The sequence below is a fragment of the Nuphar pumila genome, chromosome 17, assembly GCF_984573655.1.
Source record: "Nuphar pumila chromosome 17, dmNupPumi1.hap1.1, whole genome shotgun sequence".
NCBI classification, from domain to species: domain Eukaryota; kingdom Viridiplantae; phylum Streptophyta; class Magnoliopsida; order Nymphaeales; family Nymphaeaceae; genus Nuphar; species Nuphar pumila.
In genome coordinates this window covers 12,512,241-12,533,964 of record NC_143265.1, presented here as the reverse complement: position 1 = coordinate 12,533,964, position 21,724 = coordinate 12,512,241, and the positions used below count along the sequence as shown (strand labels likewise).

Genomic DNA, 21,724 nt, shown 5'->3' with positions numbered 1-21,724 from the left:
AATTTTCTCTCTATATTTATATATATATACCCGCAAAGGTATTTTCAAACTATCGTATCACACCCTTCCCACCTGCACTTATGTGACATAGGATGGTCATGCTTCTCCGCTCCTGGCTCTCTTTTTGAAGATGAAATGGTTCCCATAAGGAGGAAAGATGGGTGCTTGTTAATCATTGTCAACATGTTTATATTGACATTTGTCATTTCTGTTCCTCAAGTAATCCCATGAATCATGGATGTTCACCATGTTCAATCAATTTTGCTTGGCCGGTTGTAGAAATAATGGCCCTTACGATTGACAACCAGCAAGGGGAGTGGGGGTGATGGGAATGTAGGGGGCAGCTGCATATTTCACCCATCTGATGGGGAGACGCTTTTACATACATGTTGTCAATGCTTTTTCAGTTTATATTTGGTTTGGTTTGGGGGAAGTATATCATATCTTTGGGATGTCAAATTTATGAAGCATTGTCCAATCTAAGAAACATTTTCCAATCCAAGAAGCATGATGTCCTCATGGTTCCAATATTTGCAGTGCATGGTACAGTTACTAAGAATGAACACTACCTTGTTTGGGAATTGTTCCATTTAATTTGCCAGAGTATTCATCAGTTTAGTATTCAGTCATCTTATGCGTGGTCAGAAGATTGTCATTTGTAGATATGAATGCAGCTCAGTGTTGCATCTGCTGCTTGTCAACCAATCTTTTCTTTGATGTCTGAAAAAGTTTCTCCCTGAACAAGAAACCTTCTGTTTTGCTTAGGCCCACGTGCAACATCAAATGAAGGATAAAATCCCCCTTCTACTTTCCGCTTTTTGGGGAATTGTACTCCTCAAAAAGTGGAGATAAAAATTTGTTGATCCCTACCAACATTCTTTTTATCTCTGATAAATTTCAACCTAACCGATAAATTTTTGAAAGTTGCAAACATGCCCTAATGGAAAAAGACAATGCTAATTTTATTTGTTAATACTGTTAGCTTATTCAATTGGAGCAATTTTTTTGGGGGGTTTGGTATTTGCTTTTGCTGATACTGTTTCTAATGTTAGGACTTCGAAGGAGATATCTAATCTGGAGGGTGAACTACTGTCTATTAGAAATCTTCTGTCCACCCAAGCAGGTTTCATTCATGCTTTGGCTGAAGGTGTGAACATCAATTCTTTGTCTAATTTCTCTGGAGGTTCTGCATCAGATTACCCATCTGAAACTAAGGAGAGAGAACCTCCAGTTATTGAGAAATGGGCTGCTGAATTTCCTGATATTCTTGATGTTTTATTGGCGAAAAGAAGAGTAGATGAAGCTCTGGCTGCTCTTGATGAAGGTGAAAAGGTGGCTACAGAAACACAAAAGAAGAAAACTTTCAGCCCAGCATCTCTTTCATCATTGCAGGCTGTTATATCTGAACATAGGAGGAAATTAGCAGATCAACTTGCACAAGCTACGTGTCAGCCTTCCACGCGGGGTGTTGAGCTTCGTTCAGTTGTTTCAGCTCTTAAAAGACTTGGAGATGGGCCTCATGCACATATGTTGCTACTCAATGCACGTCACTAAAGACTCCTGTACAATATACAAAGCCTCTAGCCATCAAATACCTCATATGGCGGCTCATACACTGCAGCTTTCTCACAGCTAGTATTTTCTGCCATTGCTCAAGCTGCTAGTGATTCTTTGGCTGTCTTCTGTGATGAGTCAGCATATGCATCATAGCTTGTTATGTGGTTTAGTAAACAGACAAATTTTTTTCTCTTCTTGTGAAGAGACATGCTTTGGCTTCATCAGCAGCTCCCGGGGGATTGAGAGTTGCGTCCAAATTGCATTGGGTCTCATGGATTAACGCTTTGTCCTGTTTTGTTGAAGCTCCTAAACTCATACTCATGAAAAAATGATAAATTTTTTTTTCCAAAACAAGTGTTCAAACATTCTTAGAGGCCTGGGGCCTTTACAGTAACACATCTATAATCACATGAGATCTTATACTTATCTTTCAAACCAAACCAAAATTTATTTATTAAAGTGCATAAAATCTGAGACATAAGCAAATAAAATATAAAAAAAGTAGAAAGAAGAATCACGTTGTCTAAAAGAATCTGCCAAGCAATCGTGTAGTTTCCTCGTAGCTCTCTCGAAAGCAAGTCGTCTCACTGGGCCTCTGAGGCTGCGACAAACACAAAAGTTGGGGTGTCAAAATCCAAAGAATTCTGTATATGAATCCCTCTAATAAAACAAATAAGTAAAAAGAAAATAAATAGGATTCATGCAATATTTTATAGGAATGCAATTATGATAAATTCATAACTCGATTAACTATTCATATAATAGAGAACAATTATTAATCATGAGGAAATAATTCAATAAACAACAAGGACCACAAGTTAAGCAATAAAGATATTTAACATGCATTAGAAAACAAATATCATGCATTCATCAATATATAGCAATTAAAGGAACAAGTAAATATGCATGGTCTAATGTACAACAGGAATATGTCTGACTTTAGTGCACTTACATGAATAAATTATTATTTTTTATCAGAGTTTTCTTTTCATATGCATGTCTCTATTAAATGCATACAATTTAAGTTTTTTTCTTTATTACCATTGCCCACGAATACTCCAAACATGTCAGAATTCTTGAGGTCAAATAGGGTTCATAGGGTAATTTAGCAAACAAGTTGTATTTTATTACTGGTTTCCAAACTTAGCTCTCGACTGAAACAGCATTTAGAACATTAGACCTCCGCATCTAATGTCGAGACACTAGGGATATCCACATCAACAAGTGTCACTTTCTTGGTATACCAAAACAACAGGTATGTCTACACACCACCCCCAGGTAAAGTGACATATTATCCCTAAAACGGTAGCTAGGAGAAGAACCTCAATATCGGGTTCAAGGGTAACAACCATGCACACAGAGTTTTAGTATCCTCATGGCTCCCTAAAACCGCAACTCTAAGAGTTTCATTCTAAAGACAGGATATCTTAGAACGTATATTACACAGTTCTTTTTGTTTATCTTGTTATTAATACGCATTCATTAATTTGTAATTCAACATACAAAATTAGTAAGACAAGTTCGCATATCCAAATACGAGGCTCATCACGGGACCACAGCTCATGAAAAACATAGAACAATGCAATATAGTGAAACAATATCAATATAACTTTTGTGATGTGGTTGCACTTTTGGAGATGCTCTTTTTAAAAGATATCTTTCAATAAACACAAAGGAAAATCGTCAACCAAAGATATAAAAATCCAACTTTCCACAGAGTGGCAAGTACGGGTCGAATCCACAGGGAACGGGATATTTCTAAATTAATTCTAAAATAACACTTTATTAACATAAAAAGTTTACAATCTATGTCAATGTTTACAAGTTACATTAAATAACAATCTAACTATGAAAATAAACTACAATAGGCGGCTAAGTCTTTAGCAGGTCTCTAGGGGCAAAATTGTCTTTTCACATCAAGTGCAGTCGCACATCACAATTGAATTACATCTGTGAACCTGTTCTAACTTAACAACCTACATAATAAAAATACAAAGTCAGTAACTAAATCAAGAATTAACCTAAATTACATCTATAACTAATTCTAAACTGAGTTATGAATTAAATTAACTTAAACAAATAAATAAAACTAAAATTACACTATCTAACTAAACTAATTAAGAAAAGCAACTCTAATTACTCTAAATAATAATAATCTACTGACTACAATGCTAGAAAACCCGAAAAGTACACTAAATCAAATAAATGGTTAAAAGACTGTTTTGTCTCTAAAGAAGGCAAAAATGGATTCTGATAGCTTTTTGCAAAATGACTGTTTGAGGGGTCAAACGAATTCCAAAATTCCTGAAACTACTTCTATTATGTAAAAGACAGATCCAAAAAACTCACACATTTTACAAAAGTGAAAAATACGTTCTGGATCTCCAGAACTAAGCGTTTCAAAATCGGGATAATCTGGGAAATCGCTGGACCCAAAATTTCAAAATCCGAAAAAGTTGTTTTCATAGTACGCTTAAAAACCAGACCAAATCAACTCGGATCGAGCTGAGATTTAGTCTACAGACAGTTAACATGCATATAAAGTGAATAGAAAAATAATTTTCAGGAAATTCGAGAAAATTCATATATGATGACGAGTGCACGATCGGGTAAAAATTAGGGTTTTGGTTCAGTGCACTATTCATCCCTTTGAATCCACTAATGCATTGGCATGTTAAATCACATAAAATAACAGTCTTAAACTACACCTAATCTACTGCTAAACTACAGAAAATAATAACAATTAAATTAATTAATAAAATCTAAGAAATCAGTTAAACAAATTAAGATTAGTTCTAATCTATACCACTAGTTAAACCTAAACTAACCTAAAATCACTAACTAACTAACTAAACTATAGTTACTACTAATACTTAATTAAAACAACTATTATTCTAATACTACGACTAGGGTTATCTTCCAACTAACCTAACTATCTATCTAGGATTAGTAGTACGGTTAGGATTAATTAATCTAACTAAAGTAACTAATGAATTAAGGGTTAATAGGACACGATTAGGGTTAACTCGGATTTTACAAAGGTTTAACTACCTACTAGGTTCAACTACTAACTTAAGTTCACTAGGGGCGGTTAGACTAGGGTTGACTAAGTGAGATAGGTTAATAACTAACTATAATTAGTTAACTATGGTTAGTCTCCTAGGGTTAACTAATTATCTAATGACTAGGGTTTACTAACTAAGGTTGCTAGGGTCGGTTGGGATAAGGTAGGGTTAACTAAGGTTCTAAGATCGTGTAGGTTAATTGACTAACTATGGTTAACTACCTAGGGTCAAGCACTAACTATGGTTAGTTGGGGTCGGTTAGGGTTAAATAGGGGGTTAACTAAGGTTCTAACTAACTAGGATCTACTAAGTTAGTTTCTAACTAAGGTCAACTAGGGTTTAACTAGAGTTAGGAACAAATTGATTATCTAAGGTTAGTTTAACTAAGGTTAACTAGTAATTAACTAAGGTTACGGTTAGAGTAAAATAAGGGTAACTAACTAGGGTTAGTAAGTGGCGGTTTAGGATAGAGAATTGGTTTACACGCCAACCTAAAATTATTAATTACACTAATAATTATTTGCTATTTCCTAAAACACTAATGTAACTCTAAATTAACTCCTACATTAAATGTAAACTAAGACTAGCAACTACCTAAATAAGTATACACGATTTTATAAAACCTACCCTAAGGCACACCTTACTAAATTAATTACACCTAATTAATGCTAAGTCAATTGACTCAATTAGTAAATAGGGCAATAAAGGTATAAATCCACGATTTTGGTAGGGGCCAACCCCCCTTTCCTTCTTGACTTAATTACACATTGGGAAAGCTCGTCTTCAAAAACCGTCCAGCTATTATCTTACACGATTTTCCATATGTGCATTAAAAGCATTAAGTCCTTTTGAAATTCTTTCCTAAAACACAATATACGTTTTTGGGTAGGCTTTAAAGGCAAATGAACATATCAACTCTTGCCCCCAAAACGTGTAGACTCTTTAGAAAATCCTTTGGAAATCGAAAGGGTTTCCATTTTGGAAAAGGTAGCTCTCCTTAAATGCAATCCACAGATTTGAATAAGGATCATCTTTATTCTTAATTGCCTTAAGTGCACATATGGAAACTTGATCTTTCAAAAACCGTCCAACTAATGGACCATCCATTTTTCCTCCTTTTTATTAAAAACATTAATTCCTTTTTGAAAATCTTTCTTTAAAACACATTACACGATTTTGACTAGTCTTAAAAGAAGAGATAGCATTTAAATTTTTGCCAACATCGAGTAAACCATTTTGGAAACTCTTTTGAAAATCCAAGCATTAAATCCTCTTTTTGAAAATCTTTCCCAAAGCATCCCACACGATTTTTGGGGTTGGCTTTAAATGAGCATTTAGCATTTCAAATCTTGCCCCAAAACTCGTGTAGACACTTTTAGAAGGACCTTTGGAATTTTAAAGGTTTTCCAAAAATCGTGTAAACATCTTTAAAGAGTCTTTGGAATTCCAAAGGGTTTCCACATTGGAAAGGAGAAGCATTTATGACTTGGCTGGAAAATTTATTGAACTTTCCCAACTTGAACTCCACGAAATTGAAGGAGGTGCCTCATACCAAAAACGTTTTCTCAATACAATGACCATGTTGCCCCTTGACTAACATCTACACTAATTACATACCTAGGCTAAAATAAAATTAATCTAACTAACTTACTATCTATATAAATTAGTCCAAGGGTATGAACAAGAACTAACAAATTGGGAAGCTCTATTGAATTAACACTACACCAAGAAAAACGAAATTATATATTAATGCTAATTTAGCTAAAACGAAAATTAAAGATCATAATTATTCTAATGAACACATCCTTAAACTAATTATCAAAACACAATAACAATCATCTATAAGCTATTATCTACAGAATTTTTAAGCAACACACAAATTGGACAAACCTAAGATGCAATCTACATTAATTTAGCCACATAAAAACTACAAACTAAGGATTCTAAGCAAAACCTAATTATGCTACCTTACACACGTTAACACAGGACTTGTAACTATACAATGCACAAACTAATTTATCTAATCATGCTGGGAATTAACTAAATCAAATAGAAAAACAGTAAAACCGAAATCTAAGACAATCGACTATCTCATAAACACAAACCAAATTTTTTAAACACTAAATCGATGCTAAATCTATACTACAAAAATCTACACAGCAGCTCAACTTAATTAACTAAAGGATCAATGGAAAACTATGCAGAAAATGCTACAGCTAATTTAATCAAATCAATTCACACAAACTACCTAAAACGATATGCACAATGACACATTAAACGACCTAAAAATCAGAAAATGCAACAACCATTAACGAATTTACATGATCTACTACTAACCAAGACACATTCAGACCTACTACTGATGGAGGAACTCGATGAGAATGCAGGCACACAGCAGAATATCATTTCAATAACACACACACACCCAAAAAGACCTAAAAACTCCCAACGTTGGATTGAAAAACATTATTTTTAATAAACCAAACCCCTAAACACACTACGTGATGGCTTTTGCACGAACAAAAGTTATACTAAGGCTGACGAAAATACAGAAAAATGCAGCACACATAACTCACACACAAAATAGGTTTTATCTAGAAGAGAGGGCCGAGAAGACCTACCTCCAGGGCGATCCGAAGACTGAGGCGGAGAAGAGAGCGGACTTTGTTTGGCTTCGCACCGTTCGGAACCTCGTTGATGCTGGAAATACGCCATGGTACCATGTCCTACAGCTGCAACACATTGGAAAGCCACCGAAGATGAAATGTGAACCGATTCTTGATCGGGGGGCGTAGAAGACCGGATGGAGGTAGAGTCGGCTCTTCTCGTTGGAGTGTTTCGCACTTCCACCCGAGAAAAGATGTTTCCCACCTCTGCTGCACCTGCAAAAACACAACAACATGAGATTAACCAACAAGGGAGATTAAAGAAATGAAAAGATTTAAAAGGGAGACAAGGTAGAAGGCTTGGATCTCAAGCTTTTCGTCATGTCTTCAATGGAGATGGAAGGAGGTGAGGGTTGAGAAGGGGGCTGGAGTTAGAATCGTGCCCCTAGGGCACGAGAACCAAAGCAAAGACAAGTTGGAATGGGCGCCCCTCTCCCTTTTTTACACGATTTGTTGTTTTGGGCATTTTTTCATAAAATTGTTAAAATAAAAATAATTGTTGGGCGCCTCATGTTGCAGGGGGTTTTTGGAAAATATTTTATGAAAAACTCAAATGGGCTGGAGCTGAGTTGAATCCATGTAATTTGACCCAAATTCAGGATCCAAATGGGCGTCTGGATCCAGATCTCTCAGATCGGCTCCGATATTTGACCCGCTACACTATAAATGCATTAATTCCTTCAAATTAACTCTGATTTCGATGAAATTCGAACCAGAGCTTCCTAACATCATTATGCACCTAAGTGCATGCCCTTAACCTATAGATGATGCATTTATGCAGTGAAAACATGTTAATAAAACGTATATTTTATGCATCATCATGATGCACTAAAACAAGTATAGAAAAATAATCCAAACTCAAGGCTCACCAGACCTACGTTGATCCATTTTGATCATCGATGCATCATATGCAAAAATCATGACAACCTGCCATATATGCAATGATGTCCACATGCTTTTTAATGCATATTCATATATGTCAATCTAAAAATGTGCATGAATTACAACATTCATATGCATGAGTTTGTGTAATCATTTCACACATATGCTTTCATTCATGAATCATCTCAATTAGAACATGTGAATATTCATTCATTTACGTACATGCAAATACACATCAATTTCATGTATGCACATGCACTTGAAACAACTTTGAAATAACATATTGCTCAAGCATGTCATATCAAGTCAAGGCATGTGAAAATTTTCATTCTTAACATGTATTAAAATAAAATTTTATGCACCTAACGAGATCTGAAAATTTACATACATATTCAAATTGAATTCCAGATTTAAGCAACTACCATGTGTCAACATTTTATTTTTTTTAATAAGACGCTCAAGCTTAGCCGATCCCGTTGGCTGGGGTTCAAGCCCAACCCAACTGAACCCAATCAGCTGGGTGCAATAGGGCACCTGCCTGTCACTAAACAAAATACTAATTTTAAAATTTTTGTTTTAGATTTTTTTTTTTTAAATTTGGCTCAGCTAGCTAGCCAAGCAAGGCTTGGTTGGTCTGTTGGTGAGCAACCACCCTGCACAAGTCGAACTTATGCAAGTTTGTTAGACCATGACAGGCCAGCTGAGTATGTCTCGACTGGGCTGCCATCGAGCCCAGTAGCGATAGTAAAAATAACGTGCTAAGAGGAGACTGCAAAACAATTTAGGCATGAACATATAAATTTTCTTTTAAGTATGCTCAGATTCATCGAACTACAAACATCCTCATAAAGATTGCTATGGAAATATGTATATTCAACTTGCATGTATATGCTTATTCATCAATTATTAGCATATGCATATTCAGACTTTTAAACATAATATGCATGGTTAGATTATATATATGCTTATTCTATAACACATGCATTTTTGGATCTCTCAAGCTGATATGCATGCATAAACAGGATTTTTCTCTCACAAAATAACATATATCTAATGGCTCATTCAATGAAAATCAAAGGAAATGAATCCTAGCATAGAACAAGCACTCTATAGGCTATTTTATTATGAAATAAATTTTGTTTTAGCATTAGAATAGATATGTACAGAATTTTGTTTAAGAAAAGGTGAAAGAAACCATCAACACATCCATGGAAGGGGATCCATGAATCAACATCCATGTATTTTAGGATAAACATCCAAATTTACTCATTTTCTATGGATTTTCATCAAAATATTGCATGAAAATTCAATCTATATTCAATTTCCCATTTGATTTAAGAGAGAAAACCCATACCTTAACCGTGAATTGAAAAGAGAACTAGAATAATGGTGGAAAAACACCGGACGATCGGAGAAGAAGACCCATTCTTCCTCTTCCTCTTCCTCTTCCTCTCTTTTCATCTCCTTTTCTCTATTTCTCTCTTTTTCTTCTCTTTCTTTATCTTAGTTTTTTTTTATGCTTAAATAGGCCAAGAGGGGGATGACGCCCCCATTTCATCAGCCCCTTCTAGATGGGCTGGAGAACAGAGTATAGCCCAATATGGGCTCTCTTCTCTCTCAAGAGTTCCAAAAATTTTGATATTCTAAAGTTGACTTTTTTAAAGTTTTATTTTAATAGACTTTCTAAAATCTTCTTAGATTCATCTAGGTGTGTTTAAGGACTCTGCTAAGAGTCCTAAACAAATATCAAAATAAAATTTCAGAATTAAATTAAATTATTTATTTATTTAATATTAAATAATAAATAAATTTTCAGAAGTTTCAAAAAGTTTCCGTATTAACTTGGGAGACTTCTTAACATTAATTAACTCCAATTTAAAGGTATCTAATAAATTTAAAGTTGAAAAAAATTTGTTGGGCATGGATCTAGATCTGGATCCAAGATCCAAATCCATCTTCAAAAATCCAAATAAGTTTTGGGCTGGATCAAATCTAGATTAATATGGGTCTTGGGTAGAGTCCAAATCCATATTAATTTGGATCAAATCCATTGAATTCAGTCTGATACAAATCCGGATCTGAACCGAAAAACTACTTTTTTTTAAAAAAACATGATTTTTGGGCCAACCGTAGCCTGAATTCAGAAAAGTAAAATATCGTTACGCTTAGAATTTTGGGACGCATCCAATGATATATAACTCAAATTTTGCTTCTAAAATTTGTCTGAAAATAACTTGAATTTTGCTTAAATTTTGCTTGAACTTAAAGGTTAAAAATAAAACTTTTCCTCACGTTTTAAGTGGCTCGTTAAGGAATTGAAAATGAGACATGGGCCAAGCCCAGACTCAAAAGCATCGGCCTAAAATCAAGATTTTACTTATTTTTCTTCTATACTTAGCCAAATTTTTTAAAATCTCAAATTTAACTAAGTATAAAAAAATACGATATTACGTTCCTACCCCCTTAAAAGAATTTTGTCCACAAAATTAGAACGTACCGAATAAGTGTGGGTAGTGTTGACGCATATCTGCCTCAGGCTCTCAAGTGCATTCATCCAGTTTGTGATGCTGCCAGCGCACCTTCACGAACGAAATCATCCTACTCTGCAACGTCTTCTTCTGACGATCCACAATCTCTACTGGCCTCTCCTCGATCATCAAGTCAGTTTGTACCTCCATCGTCTCATACTGAATCACATATAAGGGGTCAGGTACATACTTTCTCAACATTGAGACATGAAACACATCATGGATCTACGAAAACTAAGGACAAAGTGCCACACGGTACGCGATCTTCCCAACCCACTCAAGGATCTCAAAGGGTCCCACATACCGAGGACTTAACTTCTCCTTCTTTTTGAACCTAAAGACACTCTTTGAATGAGAGATCATCACGAACACGTGATCGCCTACCTCAAAATTGAGCTCTCTACATCGCTGATCGGCATAACTCTTCTGTCTGCTCTGCGCTGCGATCAACCGTTGTCGGATCAAATGCACCTGGTCTGCATAGTGCTAGATGATCTCTAGAGACTCCATTGTTCTCACTCCAACCTCATCCCAGCACACAGGAGATCTGCATGGTCGGCCATACAGGGTTTTGTACGGAACCATACCAATACTAGCATGAAAGTTGTTATTGTACGAGAACTCTGCAAGCTTCACATGCTTGTCCTAATCTCCTGCCCAATCCAAAACACACACTTTTAACATGTCTGCGAGTGTCTGGATCATACGCTCCGTCTGTTCGTCCATCTGTGGATGGAAAGTTGTGTTGAACTTCAACGTAGTGCCTAAAGCCTTCTGATGCTTGCACCAAAATCGAGATGTAAAATGAGGGTCTCGATCTAACACTATCGAATGTGATACCCCGTGAAGTCTAACGATCTCATCAACATAGAGATTGGCTAAACTCTCCAATCTCTGACTGATCTTGATCGGTAGAAAGTGAGCACTCTTCGTTAAACGATCCACTATCACCCAGATGGCATCGCACTGTCATCGGGTCTTTGTCAACCCTACGATAAAATCTATCGAGATTTCATCCCACTTCCACTATAGGATGTCTAATGACTGCAGAAGTCCACCAGGTCTCTAATACTCAATCTTTACCTGCTGCCAGGTGAAACACTGGGACACAAACTTTGTGATGTCCCGCTTTATCCTATTCCACTAATAAGTCCTCTAAAGATCTTTGAACATCTTGGTGAAACCAGGGTGAACGAAATATCTAGATTTGTGAGCTTCACTCATCAGCTCCATCTACAACGCCTTCGGGACCCACAATCTATCTCCGAACATGATGGTCCCATCCTCTACTCGACGAAACTGTGCCTCTGGCTTCTAGGCACTCACACATAACCTCTCAAAATCTTGATCAGCTGACTAAAGCTCCTTGATCCGATCTATAATCTTCGATCGCGCCTGCATCTCATCACAAAGGATGTGTTTTGAGTCATCAATAAAAGATTGTCATCTGACGAACTGCTCGATCAGATCTCAACTATGCCCGATCAGACCGGTTGTCATGACCGATGCCTTTCTGCTAAGTGCATCTGCCACCATATTCGCCTTACCAAGATGGTAAGCGATGGAGAAGTCGTAGTCCTTCAGGAACTCTAACCACCTGCGTTGCCTCAAGTTCAAATCACGCTGAGTGAATATATACTTGAGGCTCTTGTAGTCGGACATGACCTCAAATTGCTCTATATAAAGGTAGTGACACCAAATTTTTAGCATGAAGACCACTGCGGCCAACTCCAAGTCATGCATGAGGTAATTCTTCTTGTGCACCTTCAACTGCCGAGAAGCATATGGGACAAACTTTTCGTGCTGCATAAGAACATAGCCCTGTCTGGTTCTTGAAACATCGTTGTATACTACAAATCCACCCATCCCAGAAGGCAACATCAAAATTGGGGTCGTAGGCAACCACATCTTCAGCTCTTGAAAGCTTTCCTCATACCGAAGTGACCAATCAAACTTCACCGCCTTCTACAATAGTCGAGTCATCGAGGCAGTTATACGCGAGAATTCCTAGATGAATCGATGGTAGTAACCTACTAATCCCAAGAAACTTCTGATATCAGACACAGTCTTCGGCTGCTCCCATGACAATACAACCTCCACCTTAGCTGGATCGACCTCAACGCCCTTCGTAAAAATCACATGGTCGAAAAACATCACCCTATCAAGCCAGAATCTGCACTTTGAGAACTTAGTATAAAGCTGATATTCTCTCAGTATTTGCAATATGATCCGTAGATGCTCATGGTGCTCCTCTACACTCTCCAAGTATATAAGAATGTCATCGATAAACATGATGACAAAATAATCCAACCACAAACTAAAGACCTGATGCATGAGGTCCATAAACGTTGCAGGGGCATTGGTGAGTCTAAAAGACATCACCAAAAACTCGTAATGCTCGTATTTGGACCTGAATGCGGTCTTCAGAATATCCTCTGCCCTGATCCTCATCTGATGGTACCCAGAACAAAGGTCGATCTTACAGAACACCTTTGCCTTCCTCAACTGATCGAACAAATCATCGATCATTGGCAAGGGGTACTTGTTCGTCACTGTCAATTGGTTTAGCATGTGGCAGTCAATGCAAAGTCGTATCGAACCATCCTTCTTCTTGACAAAGAGGACTGATGCACCACCGGAAGATACACTCGGCCTTATAAAGCCTTTGTCAAGAAGCTCCTACAACTGCTTGTTTAGCTCCACTAACTCTACAAGTGCCATGTGATACGGTGCTCAAGACAGATGTATCATACCAAGCACTAACTTATTGAGAACTCGATCTCACGGTGTGGCGGCAATCCTGGCTAGTCCTCAGAAAAGACATTCGGAAACTCACAAACAACATCTAGTTGCTCTAAGGGTGTTGCTTGACTGTCCTGCATATACACACTAGCCAAGAACACCATGCAACCCTGCTTGTGGTACTTAGAGAACTTCAATGTGAAGACAATCTTCACATCGCTCTTGGTCTAGCCGACTGAAGTACCAAGGCAGATAACTCGGGCTGCTCTAAAAGAACTTTCTTTCTCTGACACTGGAGGGTAGCATTATGTCTGGACAACCAGTCCATACCCAGAATGACATCATAAAATATCATATCTAGTATGACCAAGTCGGCAGACAACTCATGCCCCTCAAAAATGATGCAAACTGCCAGAAAATACTTCTCGCAGAAAGATGATGCACCCATAGGTGACATCACATCGAGAGCTTTATCAAGACTAGAAGGAACCAATTCGAGTAAATTCGCAAAGGAATCAGAAATAAAACTATGGGTCGCACCAGAATCCAACATCATACATGCATAATGATCGACGACTAAGAAGATATATTTGATTAGATCAAGCTGATTGTCCTGCATAGCGGTTGTAGCAGCATAGACCCGCCTGTTGGGTCTGTTGGTCCTACACTCACTCTGCTGCTATTGAGGCCTCTATTGTTGCTACTGTGGTAGCTGCTACTCATGATGTCCTCCCTGAGCTGCTGGCTTGTTCGAACAGTATAGAGCAATGTGCCCAGGCTGCTAGCACTGGTAGCAAACCCCCTTGAACATCGGACAAAAGCCCAAATGATGGCTTTTGTTGTACTTGCAATATACTGATTGGGCCATCCCCTGTTGATGCTTCTGCTAGGGTCATTCCTGTTGTGTACCCTACTGACGTCCCTCCCGAGTCTGCTGCCTCTTGCCACTCTGCACCTTCCCGCCTATAGGTGGATTCTTCCTCATTCTACCAGATGTGTTACCGTTGTTGTTGTCGTTCTTCTGAGATCCATTTCTGAACCTCTCCCACTCCTCCACCAGGACTGTAGCTAACTTTATAGCATCAACCGAAGTAGTAGGCCGACTCATCATCACACAGACTCGAAGTCTGTCTTTCAGTCCTCGTACAAACTTGGTCGCTCTCGCCTTATCACTAGCGAACAAGTTCAGACAGTACCGCTCCAAGCTCTTGAATTTGGTGGCATAGTCCACCAAACTCATGCTCCCCTGAGTAAGCTCAAGGAACCGTTGTTGCGTCTGCTCCCGTGCGAAGAAGGGAAAATAGGTGTTCAAGAACTTCTCCCAAAACACCTCCCAGAGAATCACGCCCACTCTGTCATACTTCACCCTTCACAGGGTGTCCCACCACTTCTTGGCATCGCTTTTCAGAGGGTATGTACCAAAAGCGGTCTTCCTGTCCTCGGAGACAGGTAGGACATCGAACACCCACTCAATCTCCTCGACCCAGCTTTGAGCTGCCTCTGGGTCTGCCTTCTTAGTGAAAGTTGATAGATCCAGCTTCAGGAATCGCTCGTAAGTAACACCATTGGGGTTTGGAGCAACCTCGGTGAGATAGACACAAATTGTTGCTTGTGTCGCCTGCACCATCACAGCCTCTCTCAGTGTGTGGAGGGTATTCAACATGAAATCTCTCTGCCCCTGCCAATCCATGGGAGCACCAAAAGAATTCGAATTGTCCATAAATCGATACATCTAAAACATGAATTTTTTTAGAAAGTCATACCTTGATCGATCATACCCTCTTAGGATTGATCATGTATGCTTACAATAAATGCAATTATACAACAAATCAAAATTTCTTAATTCATATTGTATAAATTAAGAATTAAACCGTGAATACATGAGAAAATTACCTACTTTCATAAAAGTATCTACTAACCTTACCAGTGAAGGAAATTGCTCTAGAGCATTAGGCACGACTTGCTAACATTCTTAGATAAAACTCAATTACCAACATATACTTTTGATACAAAAAGATGATAGAATATAATATTTTTGTGGTGTGCTTTGATACCAAACATGTAACCACCCCAACTCATACTCATGAAAAAATGATAATTTTTTTTTCAAAACAAGTGTGAAAACATTCATAGAGACCCAGGGCCTTTACAGTTACAACACATCTAAAACCACAAGCGATCTTATATTCATTTTTCAAAACAAACCAAAATTTATTTATTAAAGTGCATAAAGTCTAAGACATAAGCAAGTAAAATATAAATAAAGTAGAAAGAAGAGCCATGTTGTCCAAAAGAATTTCTCAAGCAATCGTGTGGTTCCCTCGTAGCTCTCTCGAAAGCAAATCGCCTCACTGGGCCTCTAAGGCTGCAAAAAACACAAAAGTAGGGGTGTCAGAATCCAAAAAAGTTTGTATACAAATCCCTCTAATGAAACAAATAAGTAAAAAATAAATAAATAGAATTCATGCAATATTTTATAGGGATGCAATTATGACAAATTCATAACTCAATTAACTATTCATGCAATAGGGAACAATTATTAAGCATGAAAAAATAATTCAATAAATAACAAAGACCACAAGTTAAGCAATAAAGATAATTAACATGCATTAGAAAACAAACATCATGCAGTTATCAATATATAACAATTAAATGAACAAGTAAATATGCATGGTCTAATGCATAGCAGGAATATGCATGACTTCAGTGCACTTTATGAATAAATTAAATTTTTTTATCGAAGTTTTCTTTTCTTATGCATGTCTCTATTAAATACACATAATTTAAGTTCCTTTTTTTATTATTGTGGACTGCGGATACTCTAAATATGTAAGAATTTGTAAAGTCAAGTAGGGTTCCCAGGGTAACTTAGCGCATATGTTGTATTTTATTAGTGAGTTTCAAACTTAGCCCTCGACTGAAACAGCCTTCGGAATATTAAACATCAACATCTAATGTCGGGATACTAGGGACCTTCACATCCACAAGTGTCACTTTCTTTGTATACCAAAAGAATAACTGTGTCTACACACCACCCTTAGGTAAAGTGATAAATTCTTCTTAAAATCATGGCCAGGAGAAGAACCTCAATATCAGATTCAGGGGTAACAACCATGCACACGAAGTTTTAGTATCCTCGTGGTTTCCTAAAACCGCAACTCTAAGAGTCATATTCTAAGGACAGGATATCTCAGAACGTATATTACATTGTTATCTTTCTTTATCTTGTTATTAATACTCATTCATTAATTTGCAATTCAACATGCAAAATTAGTAACACAAGTTCACATATCCAAATGTGAGGCTCATCACGAGACTACAATTCATAAAAAACATAGAACTGTGCAATATAGCGAAACAATATCAATGTGACTTTTGCGGTGCACTAAAACAAGTAAGAAGAAACAATCTAAGCTCAAGCCTCACCAAGTCTACGATGATCCATTTTAATTATTGATCCATCATATGCAAAAATCATGACAATCTGCCATATATGCAATGATGTCTACATGTTTTCCCATGCACATTCATATATGTCAATCTAAAATGTGCATGAATTACAACATTCATATGCATGTATCCACACTATTCATGTGCATGTGTTTGTGTAATCATGCCACACATATGCTTTCATTCATGAATCATCTCAATTAGAACATGTGAATATTCATTCATTTACGTGCATACAAATACACATCAATTTCATATATGCATATGCACTTAAAACAACTTTGAAATAACATATTGCTCAAGAATGTCATATCAAGTCAAGGCATGCAAAAATATTCATTCTTAACATGTATTAAAATCAAAATTTGTGCATTTAATGAGATCTGAAAATTTACATACATATTCAAATCAAATTCCAAATTTGAGCAACTACCATGTGTCAAAAAAATATTTTTTTCAATAAGACACTCGATTCTAGCCGATCCCGTTGGATGGGGTTCAAGCCCAACCCAGCTGAACCCAATCAGCTAGGTGCAATAGGCCACCTGCCTGTCACTAAACAAAATCCTAATTTTAAAATTTTTGTTTTAGATTATATTTTTTTTTAAATCTGGCTCAGCTAGCCAGCCAAGCAGGGCTCGACTGGTCTGCTGGCTAGCAACCACCATGCACAAGCCGAACCTGTGCAGGTCTGGTGAAACATGACAGGCCAGCCGAGTATGTCTCGACTGGGCCATCATCGAGCCCAGTAACTATAGTAAAAACTAAAAATAACATGCCAAGAGGAGACTGCAGAAAAATTTAAGCATAAACATATAAATTTTCTTTTAAGTATGCTCAGATTCATCAAACTACAAACATCCTCATGAAAGCATCGGCTTACAATCGAGATTTCACCCATTTTTCTTCTATACTTAGCCAAATTTTCAAAAATCTCAAATTTAACTGTATAAAAAAACATGATATTACACTTTAGGCTTAGTGTTGAGCAAACATTAGAAGCTAACCTGAAAAGGATTGTGGAGAGCACCGCTGCCTTTGCTACTGCAGATGATTGGGTTCTCACACATGCACCAATTAGCACTCGTCCTCGATCATCTAATGTTGCTGTTGGTAGTGGCATTGCTTTCGAGACTATGCTTTCAAGCGGAGCACATCGGCTCAACTGAAAGGTTCAGGTGCTTTCTCTTTACTTGTATCTTAATCTATGTCACAATAATGGCATTATATTTTAAGTTTTTAATTTTTCATATATGCACATTTTACATCTTCTTGAGCTTTGTAATGGTTCTTGACTCTGAGGAATTAGTTCTCGCTGCTGTTTAACATCATTCTCATTTGTCGTTATTCTTCTGAAACATTCTATTCAAATCCTATTTTCCATTGTTCTGATGGCACATGCCATTTTTTTGGCAGCTGGGATACATTATATGACTGATACTTATCAAACATAATGTCTTGACTGTGATATCAAGTATTATCATTTCTGAGTTGTTGGTATACTTCATAAATCATGACTTGGGAAATAACTTGCCATCAACTTATGTTATTAAAACATGATCAGGTGATTTTTTGTGGATCCAATCCAATACCATTAATTTTAGATTATCAGTTCCACACGAGAAATGGTAAGAATCAGTAAACTGGCTTGATTTTACCCAATTTTCCTACTTTTTGTATTTTAATAGTTATACCAATTTGAACACTAATCATTTAGAGTCCTAAACAGTAAACTACCTTAATACATCTAAAAGATAGAAAAGAAAACATAAATATTCAAGGCTTTTAGAAATTTAGATTTGGACTCTGAAAATATACTATAATTTAGGAGCTTCCATCGTGAAGCCCTAAGGGCTCTTAGAAGAACATAAGGAAAGGGGGAAGCAGAACTCCACTTAAACTGACAGTTTCATTCAAGTACTTGACGACTTCGTATGTTTCAATCGATGGAAGTGAACATAAATAGTTTTTAATAATTTCTTGTTTTTTATTTTTGCCATAATCTTTAACTTTAGTATAAAGAATTTTTGAATTTTAATAAGAAAAAGGTCTATAGAAACCTTTAGGAAAATTCACTTTGATTCTAGATTATTGAGGTAAGACTCTTGTTCTATGACTTATTTATTTTTTCCTTTCTTCAAATTATAAAATTGGCTATTATGTGATGCATGTGAAAGAATCAATTTTATGGAACTTATAGAATATCTTCATATAATCTTTCATTCTGTTTTATATTCTTATTTTGATATTTCATTCCATTATTAGTTTCTCATTACCCTTTTAGCTTCGAACTAGATATTTGTTGTTGTATACATATTTTATTTTATGAAATAATTTTATATTTTTCCATATTCAATTTTCAAGTTTAGAGTTTACTTAGATGTTATGTGTGTGTGTGTGTATAGATTGCCAACCAAAGGAAAAAAAAAGGAAGACTGTCCCTACCCTCTTTTCACCGATTCTTCTGTCCAGTCTGGCTTGGAGAGCTACTGATTTCTAATATAATTTGAATTTTAGAAAATTTGTATTGTCAAATCTATTACACCTCATCATTGTATTTGGCCTGACAGAGGTTGGCTACATGTCATAAGATTTCTCAGGCTATCCTTAGCTCTTACACATGTTCTGCGTGGATCTTGTGAAACAAGTTGTGTTTTCTCATCCCATGGTGAGATTATTTATTATTTTCCAGATCATCTTCATATTTAGTTTTTCCTTTTTCTGGTCATTCAATTATGCTGATGGTTTTGTGTGGAGCAACTATTAGTCATCATGTTCTCATCTGCACATTCCTGATGTCTTATCATGTTCCTGCAGGATTTTTTTGAAGATGTAGGGCCACTACTCAGCATGCAGTTAGGCAATGCAACACTGGAAGGTCTTCTTCATGTGTTTGACTCCTATGTGAATTTGCTAATAAATGCTTTTCAATAGAAGATGATGGTGTGAAAGGATATGGGAATAAGATCGTTAGAATGGCTGATACGGAGGCACAACAAATAGCTTTATTGGCCAATGCTTCGTTATTAGCTGATGAGCTCCTCCCACGTGCTGCCTTGAAGCTTGCCCAATCTTACCAGGTAAGTGCCAAGGATAACACAATGAAAAGAGCTTCTGAAAGGCAGAGCCGCTTTCCTGAACAGAGAGAATGGAAAAAGCGGCCACAACGTTCTGTAGACAGATTACGGGACAGTTTCTGTAGACAACATGCTCTTGATCTTATCTTCACAGAAGATGGTGATACTCATTTCAGTGCTGAAATGTATATCAAAATGGATGGACACATAGATGAGTCTGATTGGTTCCCATCTCCAATCTTTCAGGTAAATTTCAAATGAGAACTTCTGAAGATCTCCTAATTATACATAATCCATCAATTCATGCTCTTTATTCCTTTAAATACATAACATTACATCCCAAATTTAGATTATTTTAACATCCTCTTGTTTATTTTTAGCCTTTTAGATCTATTAGATGAAAGATTAATGCTTCAGACCACATTGTTGAGGGAAAAACCTTCAGTGTTGGATCTACGAATCTCTGTTGTTTTGGAAGATTTAAATGAAATTGCAGTACTTTTATGTTTCCACTGGTTTTTCTTTTTGAATGTTGCAATGAAATACCATAATAGTATTTTTAACATGAAATTTGAATTTCTGACTTTTATCTTAATCGGGGCCTCAAGGAAACCTGGGTATTTATTACTTGGACCATATTTGTGATTTATTCACATACTAGAGCAAACAAAAGTTTGCAAGTTGCAAATTCAGCAATTCTGTCTTCTATGGGATTCCTTATAATTTGGATCTGCTATTTTGGGGTTAATCTATTAGGAAGAGGGATACAAAAACATCTTTTGAAGAAAAAACATTCTACATTATGCCAATTTTATAGTACACCTGCTAGTGCCGCATGTTTTTACAGGATTGTTCAACAAAAAAGGTTTTCACAATATTAGTAAACATTGGATATTGTTGTAATTTTTCTGAGAAATTCGGTGTTTTAGTTTTAAAACATTATTGTGATTTATATTTAATTACTCAAGTTATTCCCTGGTTATCCTGGGAAAATGCTGGACGGCATCAAACTAAATGAAAATGTTGAGCCATTATCACTATCTTCTTTGCTCACTAGAACAACGGTCAAATTTCTCATGAGCTTCTTCAAGCATCAGTATGCAAAATCTACCAATTGTAATATATATATATTTTCACTCAATTAAAATTATTATTTTATCTTTGGTGATTTGATTTCTGTACGCTTAAAATTTTAAAGATGCAACAATTAATTTTTCAGAATCTAGTTTCCACAATAGCTAGGTTAAGCATCTTTTAATTTCAAGTGTTCCATCACAATGTTTTATGACAATTATAAGCTTATGGTTGCTCTTTGTAAACTCTGGGCAATTGCTGGTTCCTTCTTCGGTGGGCAAGTCATGAAAGGCAAATTTTTGCCCAAAGGAGAGCACATTAGAAATGTAAGCAAAATGATAATGGTACATAGTGATAAAATGCCCAGGATACAATTTTCTACGAATATTGTAAATGGACTGCTAAAAGATTGTTCTAGTTCATATGCTTCCCTATGAATCATTTGTTTCTCTTTAGGATCTTTATCTGAAGCTAAACAGGATGGCGAGCATAGCTGCAGATATGTTTGTTGGCAGGGAAAGGTTCTCCACTATTCTGTTGATGAGGCTCACAGAGACAGTTATCTTATGGCTTTCTGAAGACCAGAGTTTTTGGGAGGAAATTGAGGATGGGCCAAAGACTTTGGGCCCTCTTGGTCTGAAGCAGGTATAGACACAAGCTTTATTTGATTGCCATGACTATTC

General features: G+C 36.6%; 1 pseudogene; it reads left to right on the top strand.

The window, feature by feature from the left end:
- The window catches only part of LOC149811659 (exocyst complex component EXO84B-like), a 32,588-nt pseudogene that overhangs the window by 9,083 nt on the left and 1,781 nt on the right, over positions 1-21,724 (top strand).